Source organism: Equus quagga, chromosome 5, assembly GCF_021613505.1.
Source record: "Equus quagga isolate Etosha38 chromosome 5, UCLA_HA_Equagga_1.0, whole genome shotgun sequence".
NCBI classification, from domain to species: domain Eukaryota; kingdom Metazoa; phylum Chordata; class Mammalia; order Perissodactyla; family Equidae; genus Equus; species Equus quagga.
Window position 1 is genome coordinate 103,646,849 of NC_060271.1, and position 13,298 is coordinate 103,660,146.

General features: G+C 49.7%; 1 long non-coding RNA gene across 1 annotated transcript; it reads left to right on the top strand.

Moving 5' to 3' along the window:
• Positions 1 to 3,266: 3,266 nt before the first annotated feature.
• LOC124239959 (uncharacterized) lies at positions 3,267 to 8,391 on the top strand. The gene is made up of 3 exons (XR_006888742.1): positions 3,267 to 3,412; positions 5,084 to 6,284; positions 7,564 to 8,391. It is a non-coding gene; the product is annotated as an uncharacterized LOC124239959 (long non-coding RNA).
• Positions 8,392 to 13,298: the final 4,907 nt, after the last annotated feature.

Here is a 13,298-nt window from a genome sequence, read left to right on the forward strand (position 1 = left end):
TATTAGTTTTAGACATTTTTGTCATTCTAATGGGTGTAAGGTGATATCTTAGCGTAGTTTTGATTTGCATTTCCCTGATGATCAGCAATGATGAGCATCTTTTCATGTGCCTATTGGCCATCCATATATCTTCTTTGGAGAAATGTCTGTTCATGTCTCCAGCCCATTTTTTGATTGGGTTGTTTGATTTTTTGTTGTTGAGTTGTGAGAGTTCTTTATATATTATGGATATGAAGCCTTTGTCAGATATATGACTTGCAAATATTTTTTCCCAGTTAGTGGGTTGTTTTTTGTTTCAATCCTGTTTTCATTTTCCTTGAAGAAGCTCTTTAGTCTGATGAAGTCCCATTTCTTTATTATTTCTATTGTTTCCCTTCTCTGAGAAGGTATGGTGTCCAAAAAGATCCTTTTAATACTGATGTCAAAGAGTGTACTGCCTACATTTTCTTCTAGAAGCCTTATGGTTTCAGGTCTCACCTTTAGGTCTTTGATCCATTTTGAGTTTATTTTGGTGAATGGTGAAAAAGAATGGTCAATTTTCATTCTTTTACATGTGGCTTTCCAGTTTTCCCAGCACCATTTGTTGAAAAGACTTTCTTTTCTCCATTGTATGCCCTCAGCTCCTTTGTCGAAGATAAACTGTCCATAGATGTGTGGTTTTATTTCTGGACTTTCAAGTCTGTTCCATTGATCTGTGCACCTGTTTTTGTACCAGTACCATGCTGTTTTGATTACTGTAGCTTTGTAGTATGTTTTGAAGTCAGGGATTGTGATGCCTCCCGTTTTGTTCTTTTTTCTCAGGATTGCTTTAGAATTTCGGGGTCTTTTGTTGCCCCATATGAATTTTAGGATTCTTTGTTCTAATTCTGTAAAGAATGTCATTGGGATTCTGATTGGGATGGCGTTGAATCTGTAGATTGCTTTAGGTAGAATGGACATTTTAACTATGTTTATTCTTCCAATCCATGAAAATATAATTTTAAATGGCCGCATAGTATCCCATTGTACAGCACACTAATTATCGAGCCAATCTCCTATTGTTAGACATTTAAGCTATTTCCAAACTGTTTGCTATTATAAATAATAATTTAATAAACATCCTTGCACATACATCTTTGCATCCATCTCTGGCTATTTCTTTAGGATAAATTCCTAGAAATAGAATTACCTAGTCAGAGGATGTGAATGTCTGCAAAGTTCTTGGTGTCTGTGATTGATGCATTGTTAATTGTATTAATTTGAACAAAAGTCACAGGAGATGCCAGAGCAGTGCTTTGCCACGCTTGCTGCACATTCTGAGACCCACAGGAGGCTCCGGGGGCTCAGGTGCTCTCCTTCCACCTGCCCTGTGTGACTGCCCTTTGGACCCCAGACAGAAGCTGAAGCCAGCAGTCACCCACGCTCCCGGGCAGGGCCCAGCCCCTGCTGCCACCACACAGCTTCTCAGAAAGCCCCAGAGGCCTGGGGGAGCTGTGGCGAGCCAAGCAGAGAGAGCCCAGGGAGGGGCAGTTGCTGTCCTGTGAGCGCCCCACTGGGGGCTCCCAGCGCCTGGTGTGGGAGCAGCAAGCCCACCAGGAGCCCCTCTGGAGGATTTCCTTCCAGCCCATCCTCGTGGCCTCCTGGGGAGTATACAGGGTGGAGACCACTCTTCCCCTCTTCAGATGGGTGATCTGAGGCCCTGAGACATAAAGAGAATTGCCTGAGGCCTGCAGGGTGTGAGAGATAGGACAGTCTCTCTCCACCACCCAGCATTGCCAAACCAGAGAGGCGTGTCCCATGGGAAAATGGCCCAGCTCAGCTTGAGGTACAGGCCCTGTGAGGAGGCTGGGCTCCTGCCAGAGTCATTGTCGACAAACATTCATGAGCACAGACTATGTGCCAGTCACTGAGAAAACAATGGTGACCCAAAGAGCCAAAGTTCCTGCCCTCAAGAAGCAACATTCTAGTGGGGGAAACAGATAATAAACCCAAAAAGCATGTCCAATGGTGTTAAGATGTGAAGAACACAAAGCAGGGTAAAGTGGATAGAAAGTGACATGGAGGGGTGACTTCCAGATGGGATCATTCAGGGAACCATCTCTAGGTTGATATTTGAGCAAAGGCCTGAGTGAAGAGGAGCGAGTCCTTTGGGTATGTGGAGGAAGCCCATTAAAGCAGAAGGAACAGCAAGTGCAAAGGTCCTGAGGCAGGAGCAAGACTGGCAAGTAGAAGTCAGGAGGCCAGTGTGACTGGAACAGAGCGAACAAGGGGAGAATACAGGGAACGAGGTCACAGAGCTAGCAGTGTCCCCATCAGATGAGGAAGGCTACCAATTGTGAGCTCCCACTGGGCCACAGGCACCGTGAAGGACACTTGACCTCTGTTGTCATGAACCATTAAGGTTAGGGGACCTCGCCGTGGCAACCTGCTCTAGGCCCAGAAGACAAGAGAATGGCAGAGGGGCTAGGGCATCTGCCGCCTGCTCAGGTGGTTGCGTGGAGGCTATGAGGAGGGAGGGTGTGTCCACAGCTCCATCCCCCTGTGCTGGGCGCTGAGCATCCGAGGTTGACCAGGCCGTGACTCTGCTTCTAAGGGGCTCCCAGTCCTGTGGGCCAACAGATGGGCACCGTTAACAAGCATAAGGCAAGGAAATCCTGTCATTTGCAACAACATGGCTGCACCTGGAGGACGTCATGCTAAGTGAAATAAGCCAGACACAGAAAGAAAAATACTGCATGATCTCACTTGCCTGAGGAATCTACAGAAGGCGAACTCATGGAAGCAGAGAGGACGATGCTGGTTGCCAGGGGCTGGGGGAGGGGAGTGGTTGGGGAGATGTTGGTCAAAGCTATAAACTTTCAGTTATAAAATGAGTAAGTTCTGGAAACCTAATGTATAGCATGGTGACTGTAGTTAATAATATTATATTATATACTTGAAATTTGCTAAGAGATTAGATCTTAATTGTTTTCGCTTAAAATAAGGTAACTATGTGAGGTGATGGATATATTAATTAGCTTGATCGTGGTTTCATTTCACAACGTATACCTATATGAAAACAGCACGCCGTACACCTTAAATATATGCAGTTTTTATTTGTCGATTATACTTCAATAAAACTGAACCAAAAAAAAAAAAAAAGCAGCGTCCCCACCTCACAGAGTTGTTGAGTAAAGTAAACAAGATAATGTCAATAAACGCTGGTTGCACAATAGCTTAAGAAAAACAAGTGTTGCATGGAACTCTGTACGTTCTGTTCAGTTTTGCTGTGAACCTAAAACCGCTCTGAAAGATAAAGTTTATTAACTAAAAACACGGCAAAATTTAGACAGTCAAGCATATGGCATGACCAAGAAGACTTCCTGGAGGAGGTGATGTTTGAGCTGGGCCTTGAGAAATGAACAGGTGAACCAGATTTCAAGAGGCAAGGAAGGTGGGAAATGTACTTCAGGTGGAAATCCTGGTTTGCTGCAGAGGGAGCAGGGGGGCCCTGGGCAGTTGGATATTAGGGTGTGGAGAACATGGCCCTGATTTGGGATTATCACTGGGAAGGGGCCACTCCTAGAAGAGTGAGAAGAGAAGTGGGTTCAGAAGAGAACCCTGGGGCACACGGCCGTGTTGGAGGTGGGGTGGGAGAATGCCGGGAGGGGGCTGAGGAGGAGGAGCCAAGAGTTAGGGAGCCCGCCAGGGGCGTGGGCTGTCACATGATTTAAGTAAGAGCCATGGGGAAAATATCAAACACTGCCTAGGGGGCAAGAGAGGGAAGTGCCGAGAAGAGTCCATGGGCTGGTCCCTGGAGACCTTGGCAGGGGCTGGATGGTGGGGTGGACAGGGTAGAAGTCAGGGGATGTGTGAGTTTCCTATTGCTGTGTATCAAATAACCACAAACTGAGTGATTAAACAATAAAACTTTATTGTCTTACAGTTCTGGAGGTCCAAAGTCTGAAATCGTCTCAAGGGGCTAAAGTCGAGGTGTTGGCAGGGTTGGCTCCTCCTGGTGTCTCCTTGCCTTTTTCAGCTTCTAGTGGCTATCAGTATTCCTTGGCTTGTGGTCCCTTCCTCCGTTTTCAGAGAACATTGCTCCAATCTCTGCTCTGTCATTACATTGCCTTCTTCTCTGCCTCTCTCTTAAAGGACCCCTGTGATTACATTAGACCCACCCGAATAACCCACTATAACCTCCCCGTCTCAAGATCCTAAATGTAATCACACACGCAAAGTCCTATTTAAGGTGACATGGTCAGATTCTGGGATTAGGACAAGAACATCTTGTAGGAGGCATTATTCAGGCTTCTGTCGTTCAGGTGGCAAGGAGCTGTGGTGGAAGGGAGACAAGGAGGGAATGGAGAAGGCGAGTGGAGACAGTTTACTCAGGAAATTGAGTGAGATTCACTTGAGTGAGAAAGGAAGGAGAGATGAGAGATTCCTCTAGATGAAGACCCCACCTGGTGGGAGAAAAGTGGCTTTTAGGAGTTTTTTTTTCTGATCGTGTGTGTCTCCCCCTCCTCCTCCTTCCTCAAGCCTAATTAGAAAATTAGAAGCATAGTCCATGTTGTTGAGACCATATAGGATTGCCTTTCCTCCCTCCTGATACCCACCCACCCAGGGGTCTTCCAAGCCATGTGAGTTGAAATCTACAATTTTAAAAGACTTGTTCTCATTTTATTTCCAATGGCACATTCTCCTTTAATTACAAAACAAAGCTTATTGTATTATTAATTTTTCCAGTTCAGATGTCGATGTCAGGTTTAGAAAGGCAAAGATTTAATTCACATTCCTCAACCTCCACTGCCGCTGAACCCCTTCTGAAATTTTTTTTTGTTGCACAACTGATTTTAATTCTTCCACTGCTTTGACTTGTAGCTTAATTTTTTCCCCAGCTTTATGGAGACATAATTGACGAGGGATCTACATTTTTAAACCACAAGGAAAAGAAACCCAGAGCTACCAAGAATAATATTTTATTGACTTGGAACGAGTTTTGGAATCTGTATTTTTAACCAACTAGGTGATTTTGATGATTAGACAGTTTGAGGCGGGTTTTTTTTTCCCCTTTCCTCTTTCTCTTCCCTTCAGTAAACTGTTTTTCAACTTTGTTTTTCAGTGAAAACCATTTCCTCCTCCCCGTGGACTCGATCCAGAGGCTGCGCCCATCTCTCCCACGTCAACAGCCCTGTGTCCTTGGCGGAGAACAGTGCTCTCATTCTGGGCCTTTCCCTTCTTCCTCAGCCAAACCCCTGCGCCTGCACCTCCTTGCAGCTAATAAAAAGACTGAATTTCCTGATGCAGGGAAAGCCCCCACCGGCTGTCACTCACAGGGATGAGCGAAATCTGCCGAGGCCACACTGTCCTCATCTACAGATTTCCTTGCCTCCTCCACTTGCATTTTCCCAGAGCAGCTAGCTCTGTCCCAGGCCTCAGGGTGTCCCCGGGCTGAGGTGGAATCCAGCTACGACCACCTTCCAAAGCCAAGCAGTCCTGAGTGAACCTGCAGAAATGCAAGCGCTGGGCACTCCCTGACGCCGAGTCAAGAAGGTCTCCCCGTGAGAAGGCATGAATTGATTTGGGACAAAAGGCACTTGCTGGTCCAGGCAGGCAGGATTTGGGGCACCCCTGTGCAGAGTGGAGGTGGGTGGGTATATTTCCTTGGCCCGCAGATCCTCTTGTCTGGTGGGATCAGCCGCTCCAGGCAAGGGCCACCTGGCCCAGCTTTGGGAGATGTGGAGAACGAATTTCACAGTGATTTCCACTGGGCCGTGGCCCTGAAACAGCTGCAGGAGGGGACACAGCTGGTGCTGCCCCCACCCCTTCCAGCAGAGCTTCTCTGGAGAAATGCCACCTTCCCCATAGGAAGGGAGAGGGTTCTACTTGCTGTGCTTCCAGGGGCCATGGGAAGTTGCCTCTAAGCCAAACCTCCATTTTTAAGGGCACAAGTTGGCTTTTATTAAAATAAAATCCCATTATCATTTATTCCAGTGGCTCCCAAACCTGGCTAACCGTCGGGATCATCCAGGATGTTCATTAAAAAATAAAGATTAATAAAAATAATGAGTTTGGGAACCCATCCTGGACCTAATGAATCAGGATCTCTTTGAGTAGGGCTAAGGCTAGAATCAGTGTGAACCAGTTTAAATCAGACAGCTTTCTTGATTCCAGAATTTTCCGCCCACAGAAGAATAGCATGAAGAGGGAGCAACGAGGGCTCGGATAACAGAGAATATACTTAGAGCCTATCTACGTGCCAGCCAGAGCACTGCAGACTAATCCTACATTATCTTATTTCGTCATCAAAAAAAACCTATGAGGTATGTCCAACTATTATCCCCATTTTGCTGTTGAGGAGATGGGAGCTCAAAGAGGTCACCAAGGTAGGAAAAGGCAGAGCCAGAACTCAGATCCAGATCTTTCTCTTAACGTCTCTGCCATGAAGGAATAATGGGAAACCTGGGCACCACCTTGGAAGCTAGGCCAGTATGTGACCAAATTGTTACATCACCACAAGGTGCTTTCTGGACACCTCTGTCTGGTGGGCTCACTTCCCCTGTGCTCACTTCCTTCACGTTGGTTCACCAAGCACTTGTGGACACAGAGGTGGTCGGGACATGGCCACCATCAAGACAGTATGGCTCATGGAAAGGGCACTGGGCTGAAATCAGGAGAGGGGGCTTCTGGTCCCAGCATCACCACCCAGAGCTGTGGAAGGGGCCTTGGTGCCCTTTCGGTGCAGAGAGAGGGATAGACCCGGTGAGGTACAGGGGCTCATCAACTCTTAGAAAGCAGGCTCAGCAGAGCCCAGCACTATCTCACTGGACACTGTCCCTCTCCCACTTTGGGCCCGTCCAGGACAGTGGCTTTCCCTTATCTGCAGGATAAAATCAGTGCCTCACCCAGATGAGCCTCTCTGTGGGGTGCTGAAACTTAGCTTCTGCAGACTTCCTGGAAGAGGTGGCACCTGAGTCAGAGCTATCTGAGAGAGGAGAGTGGAAAAATATCGAGCAGTGGGGACAGCACGAGACAAAGTACGGCTGCCTGTCCTCGCACGGTATGTGCAGGCAGATGCAGTGCTTGTGTGTTTTAGGGTGTAAAATGCAGCACCAGCGGCCCCAGGAAGCCCTCCTGACACCTTAGGCAGCCTCATTTGTCTTCTACAGGGCTTTGGGGAACTCCAAGGACCAGTGCCCAGCACATTGCCTGGGAGGGGATATTTGCATGGCTGTCTCTCCACCGGCTTCTCACAGGCCAGGGGACTGCCCCTTTCCAGCTCTGTATCCTGTGCTTGACACAGGAGCGGGAAAGGGTCATACAGGAAGAAGGGGAAGGAAGGGGAGGAGAAGGAAGGAAGGAAGGGAAGAAGGAGAGAAGGAAGTTCTGGCTCTAAGAAGCACTTTGCTCAGGAGGGCACCAGCCCGGCCATTTGGGTCCCACGGGACTGCCCAGGCTCGGTTAGCATTGTCCCAGAGCCATCTCACTGGTGAGGGATTTTTAAGGTCATGCTGTGACAGAGGTAGCCTGAGCTTTGGGAGGTTGAATCAATGAGGTCTACTGCCAGGAATGAGCGCCCATGTCCCTGCCTCTCCCTTTCAGACATCTTGGATACCTACCCAACATCCTTGAATAAAGACCAAGATTCTTGTCCCCACGTCACAAATGGGCAGTTGAGGATCCTGCCTTCAAGAAAGGTATAATTCAGATCCTAAACTAAGTTGGGGCTGGAGTGAATTTTTCACAGGTGGAGGATACTCCTCAGGGATAGACTGAGGGGTGAGCGCCCCAGATTGGTGCATCAGACTCCTGGTGCCGGATGCAGGGTAGACAGGGCCCCCCTTCTGACAAAGGAGGAGAAACGATATGAGTCCCAGAGACTCAGCAATGAGTTGAGGGGAGGGGCCAGGCCCATTTCACCAGAGATCCAGTAAGGCAGAGACTCAGCATCCCCACCACAGAGCTGGAAGAGGCCTATGGAGACCTTCTGAAGCTACAGGTGAGGCCCAGAGAGGGACACTTGCTGTGGAAGGCTGAATAATGGCCCCCAAGTATATTCAGGTCATCCCCAGAACCCGTGAATGGCAAAGAGAACTTTGTAGGTGTGATTCAACTAAGACTCTTGAGATGGGACTATCCAGGTGAGCCCAGTGTAATCACAAGCAGCCTTATAAGGATGTGGGCGGGTCGGAATAGAGGAGAAGGTGATGCAGTGCAGAAGCAGAGACTGGAGTGATGTCCTCTGAAGATGGAAGAAAGGGTCACAAGGCGAGGAATACAGGTGGCCACTAGAAGCTGAAAAAGGCAAGGAGATGGATTCTCCCTTGGAGCCTCCAGGAGGAACCAGCCCTGCAGGCATCTTGACTTTAGCCCAGTGAGGCTGATTTTGGACTGCTGACCTCCAAAATCTAAGAGAATAAATTTGTGTTGCTTTAAGCCACTCAGTTTGTGGTGATTTGTTACAGCAGCCCTGAGAAACTCAGACACTTGCCTAGAAACACAGGGCCGGCGAGTGGCTGAGCCTGATCTCGGGCGCTGCAGGCCCAGCTGTTTGGAATCCCCGTCCCACACTGCATGGGGCTGGGCTAGGGGTGCAGGTGAAACCCTGAGGAGGTGTGTGCACGTGTGCTCGGGTTAAAGACCGGGGAGAGCGTGCCTTCTTCATGCCTCAGGGGATTTTCTGGGCAGACAGTCCTCCAAAGGCATGTCAACATTTTTCTCTCCAGGAAAAAATAGCTCAATCCCTATCAAAAGGTCACAGTTTCACACGCACACACATGGACGGACTTGCGGGTCCTAGCAAGAAATGAACTGCCCCGCCCACTCCAGGCGTCTTTCATTTTCCCGGGGCAGGGGGGGACCATCAGACAGAGGCCTATGGACACATTGTGACATCTGGATTTCCCCAAAGCTCTCGGGTCCTGTGGAGTGAGTGCCTCCACCCCTCCACCCCACCCCCGCCAGCGCTTCCCACTTCCACGAAATCTCTGGGAAGATTTGACACATTTCTTAGCAACAGAGAGCAATTGGAATTTCCAGCTTAATTCCAGATGTGGGGCTGACTGTGCTGGGGAGTTTGGCCTTGTAGAGCATCTGGGAGGCCATGTGTCCCATCGGGCTCCCCAGAGCTGGCCTGCACGGTTGGGTCGTGTGTCCTCCCCCCACCCCCCAACTCTGGGTCTTGTGGTTGGGCTTGCTGTGGGGAACTGGAGAGAGCCCGTGCATGTGGTTTTCACACGTGTGGAGAGGGCTGAGCGGGGTGGGCCTGAGCTGGCAGGATGGAGCCCCAGAGTCCGTCAAGAGGTGGCAGACTGCCTGTGGGGCGGGGAGGGGAGGCTGGGACAGAAAAGGAATCAAGTCAGTGAGGAGCACTCTGGGAGCACGAACGAGGCCAGAGACTGGATCTGAGCAGGCAGGGGGTGGGAGGTGGGGCTCAAGGGGTCAGTCTGAACCAAGGTCATAGCTGGCATCTGGCCAGGGGCTGCTGGGAGGGCCAGCAGAGGGGGATGGCTCTTTATCGAGCCAGCATGCCCTGAGTCCTGGTGCTCAATCTCTCAGACAAGACCAGATGCCTCCTCACTGGGAGTGAGGACACCACTGGGTGCTTCAGTGAAACTGCAGCAAGATTAAGATGTCACCTCCTTCTGTCAGCCTGTCTGTGACTGTGTCTTTGGCAGACAGAATTATGGCCCCCAAAGATGTCCTCATCCTGATCTCCAGAGACCTGTGAATGTGTTACCTCACAGGCAAAAGGACTTTGCAGACGTGATCGTGTTAAGGATCTTGAGATGGGCAGATTGTCCTGGATTATCTGGGAGGGCCCAAGGTAATCACAAGGGTCTTCATAAAAGGGAGGCAAGAAGGTCAAAGGCAATAGAAAAGTCGATGTGATGGCTAGAGGGAGGAAGGGGTCACAAGCCAGGGAATGCAGGCAGCTTCTAGAATCTGGAGAAGGCAAGGAAACAGATTCTTCCCTAGAGCCTGCAGAAGGAACACAGCTCTGCCAATACCTTGACTTTAGCCCAGGGAGGCTGATTTTGGACTTCTGACCTCCAAGACTGTAAAATAATAAATGTGTGTTGTTTTAAGCCACTGAGTTTGTGGTGATTTTTTACAGCAGAAACAGGAGACTAATACACCCTCTCATCGTGTGGTGGGTGCCAGACTTTGCCCCACTCCCTGCTGCAAGTGTCTTCTCCACATGGCGCAGGGTGAGGGGAGCTTCCCGTCTGGCCTCCCCCCATGGCCCTGGCTGAGCACCAGCCCAGACCACTGCGAGGAGCCAGAGGGGGCTGCTTTCCAACAGCCAGAGCCTCCAGCTGGTAGCAGAGCTGGGCCCTGTCCAGGCCCCCAGACTCATGGGCCAGGCCCTTTCCCCCATGGCCACTTCCTTCCTTCCTTCACCCATGGGTGAACCAACCATGGGTCTGTTGTTCCTCTCCCACATGCTCTGGGGCTCCGCTCCCCTCTCCCAACAAGGAAAACATTTTCAAGCTGCAAATGAGGGAACCAGAACACAGAGAGAGACACGCACAGAGCTCTGGAAAGCCCTGCTTCCTGAGAACTGGACGTCAGCAACACCTGCTGTAAATGAGGTTTTGACAAACAGACTCAGGGGCTGCACTCAGTGAGGGCAGGAGGCAGCCTGGGAGGGTCAGTGTCTGTGGGTGTGGGACAGTACAGAGGGCCCCATGTGCCTGTCCTTGAGAATGCTGAGGTTCCACAGCACACCCCTGTCACTTATTTTTCTCCTCTCTCCTTTACAAGCCCAAGCATAGATGCCTATGCATAAATCATACAGGCGCCCGCACGCACACAAATATCCACAAGACTACAAGCAGTGCCAGTGCTTGTAAAGAGGAAATGGGCAAACACACGTGCACAGACACCAGCCAACATACAAACAAGCAGTCACACACATGCACCAACAGACATCTTCATGCCCACATACGCAGATACATCCACTTTACACACTTGCATACACCCACATGGGTGCACACAAATACAGACACACCCATGCATGAGTAAAGACCACCCATGCATATGGACACCAGGACACCCATGAGCAGAGCAGAGTGCCCAGTGCTGCCTGCACCTCCCTTCAAGGAGTGTAGCCCAGATTCCCTCCCCCATCCCACTCTTGAGCTCTGCTCTGGAGCCCTCTGCTGGCGAGGCCAGGAACAGGCTGCCAGGCGCTCCTTGGCCCTGGGGCTGAGCCAGCCTGGATTGAGGGTTTGGAGAGAAGGAAGATGGGGAGAGGAGAGGGACCAACCAGGGCCAGCACCCAGGCGCTCAGCATCCTGCCTCCACCTGGTCCAAATGACTTTCTGCAGCCTCCAATCTAGGGCTGAAGGAGAGATTTCTCCTGCAAGGATCCCCCTTGAATTTCCACCTCTTTTTGCCAGATGCCAGGCCTACCCTGTCCTATCAGCGAGCCCTGCTCGTTAGCCTGTGTGAAGAGGAAGGAGCCTTGGCTTGGCTGCATCACACGCCCCCGTTTCTCTGGACAAGGCTTCTTCACCCTCCCCGACTCCAGGAGCCCACACTGCCTCCACTCTACTCCCCTCACCCTACCTGGGCTGTCTTGCTGCTGGGCACCCAGCCTCCTTGCCACCCACTGGGTCTCTGACTTGGCTTGTTGTAACTCCCTGTTCGAACCTCCAGCTCCTATATCTCCTCATTGGTCCTACCCTATCCTGCTCTCAATGGCTTTTTCTTTCCATTTTCTCCTGGGGGAGGGGGAGAAAATGAAGAAGATCTGGGCTTTGGGAAAAGATGGATGAATCGGAATTCATATCTTTGCTCAAAGATGAGATTTACTCACCAGATATGGACCTCTTGGGCAGCTAACCTAACTGCCCTTGGCCTCGGTTTCACCAGGGAGAATGGAGATCGTGATGCTTACATGGCAGGGTGATTACATTCTTAGTGCCCAGCACCAGAGCTGCTTGAAGAGGTGAGCCAACCAAGCAGCTGGCTAGGCACTCAGACATCACTGGAAATCCAAGGAGATGAAGAAAACCATTTCTGGAACTCCTCTAAGGGATAGATACTCTGCTTTAATGAACTACTTGCAATGGGGTGGTAGGGGAACTCCCCGAAAGCAGGCTAGAATCACAACAGTTGGTCTCTAAGCTGTTTCCTAAGGAGGGCAGGGCAAGTTCTCTACAGAGTTTTTGTTTGTCTGGTTGGGGCATGCAAGTTTGGGGTTAGAGCTGAACTGCTCAGAGGAGATGGATTGTTGCCAACAGGGATCCTCTCCTCTCTCCACTGCCTCATTCCTCCAAGCAGAGATCAGTGGCCGCTACTTTCAGACTGAACTGATAGTAAAAAAATAGCAGTTTGATAGGACATAAAATTGTCAGCCTGCCTGGCGTACCCACGTTTCCCCATTGGGCCCTTCCTGGCATGTAGAAAGTGCTCAATAAGTGTTAGTTGGGTCTGTCTCTCCAGTCCTTGGCTCTAAGACTTCTCTCCAGCCCCATCCGCTGAGCTTGGCCCTTTTCACATCCTCTCTACCTGGTCTTTGTGTCCACAAAGCATCACTTAGTTTTTTACTCCATATTCCCTCCCCCCAACCTTAGCCCACTGGCCCAGCCCACTGTGGAAGCTGCAAGCCTTTTAGCAGGGTCATGATTTCCATTTCTTGGGAAATCGGATAGTTCTCATATATTAGCCTGTTAACAACAACAATAACAAGCAGCCACTATCTTGCTCTGAAAAGCATCTCATTATGTTTAAATGTCTACAATCAGACAGTACCAGCTTACCAAACCTACCAAACTTTGTTTCTGGAAGTGGGTTGACATTCCAGACAATGAGCCAATAGAAAATCGAGGACTCAGCATTATGAATGGGGCTCAGTTTGGCAGGTTGAGCCATAAATGCCCATTTAACCCATCACAAAGCTGGACTACCACAGACCTACGTGGGGAAAAAGAAAACTCTGCTGTTGCAATAACTCTAGGTAGAAATGGAAAAATAACAATGCTGATCTAGGAAAGTCTGTTTATTTTCTCTTGAAGGCTGGTGCTTGAGGAATAGCAGGTTTCTTAACATGAGGATGAGGAGATGGGTGGGACGTTCTGAAGGAAACTTTGAGGTGGTTTTCAGGGGCTTTAGAGGCTGAAAGCCTTTGTTCTTCATCGTTCTAATTAATCTTTCTGACGTTCAGTCTGCCTTTTTCTTGACACAGAGACAGGCCTGGCTCCATCCTGACACTCAGGCAGCCAGGATTGTTTGGGTAGACAGAATAAACCTCAAGAGGAAAGGACCTCCTGAGGGAATTGGTGCAGGGTTGTTAGAAAGAAGATGAAGGAAGTAGATTCAAGGGTATG